The 1,306-nt window shown below is 36.4% G+C and overlaps 1 pseudogene; it reads right to left on the bottom strand.

Annotated features, from left to right (window-relative positions):
* Positions 1 to 339: 339 nt before the first annotated feature.
* The window catches only part of LOC107679223 (gastrula zinc finger protein XlCGF7.1-like), a 4,878-nt pseudogene continuing 3,911 nt past the window's right edge, over positions 340 to 1,306 (bottom strand).

Raw genomic sequence — 1,306 nt, 5'->3', positions numbered from 1 at the left:
TCCAGGTATGAATGAGAAACCCCTTCAGACGAATCAGTGCTGAACAAATCATTCAAAGTGATTCGTGAACAAATGCACACCTTGCTAATTCAAGACCTTGAACAGAATCGACTCAAAAGAGATTAATTCGTGAATGGGGCATCGTTCATGACTCAGATAAAAGAGCGCACTTGGAATAAATTACGTTTGATAAGGATTTGTTGAGGACACAGCATAAGATCTGACAGTGCTGGATCTGAAGATGATCTACTTACTGTGATTGTTTTTTGTATGACTGTGTAGATTAGATGAATTATTGAAACACTTCCCACATTCAGTGCAGTGATACGGTTTCTCTCCAGTGTGGATCCTCTCATGTGTTTTCAGACTTGAAGACTGACTGAATCTCTTGTCACAGTGTGAACACTTGTAAAGTTTCTCTCCAGAGTGAATCATCTCATGTCTTTTCAGGTCTCCTGACCGAATGAATCTCTTGTCACAGTGTGAACACTTGTATGGTTTCTCTCCAGTGTGGATCCTCTCATGCAGTTGTAAACAGTTTGCTGTAGTAAAATTATTTTAACACACAAAGCACATGTACTCTCTCACAGCAGAATGCATTTTCTGATGTTGTTTCAAATATTGTAAACATGAAAATTTCTTTCCACACAAATAACAAGAATGTGGCTTCTCCTTTGTATGAACTCTCAGGTGTTTCTCAGGTCTGAAGCCCACAAAAATGTTTTGCTGCATTGATCGCATGTGTATGGTTTCTCTCTAGTGTCGATATTAATGTGTCTCTTAAGAGTTGATGAGTATGAGAAGCTCTTCCCGCACTGATCACAAGTAAACGGTTTCTCTCCAGTATGAACTCTCAACTTTGACACTTTTTTAGCTTTAAGTGTCCATTCACAGGAGATCTGAAGACATCAGCATAATAAATGAGGAGAAAACAGGAGCTATTGACATGAAATAAAGAGTCTTTTCAGCAGCTCTGTTAATATTGATGAGCCTCAGACGATCAACACTCATTCAACAAGACATTCAGGATCATCAGCAGATCATCTCACTTTATTCTCAGTGTTTGCTGATAGAAACACATTATTTGAGTCAGGATATATGATAAAAGCCTATTTCTCACAATATGTATAAAACATAAATAATACAAAAAACTAACGCTAAAGTAAATAACTGCCGTAAAGCACCAAAATATGCATGTATAATCTAAATAGTTTGATTTTCTAATAACTATTCATTGCAATGAAGTAATTAACTCATTAAAGTTGTGTACAGAAACAAACAATGACCATAAAACATCTTCAAATAA

The sequence above is a fragment of the Sinocyclocheilus anshuiensis genome, unplaced genomic scaffold (assembly GCF_001515605.1).
Source record: "Sinocyclocheilus anshuiensis isolate Anshui unplaced genomic scaffold, SAMN03320099.WGS_v1.1 scaffold4354, whole genome shotgun sequence".
Classification (NCBI taxonomy): domain Eukaryota; kingdom Metazoa; phylum Chordata; class Actinopteri; order Cypriniformes; family Cyprinidae; genus Sinocyclocheilus; species Sinocyclocheilus anshuiensis.
Note: the sequence above shows the minus strand (reverse complement) of the source record. Positions and strands in the feature narration are given on the sequence as shown.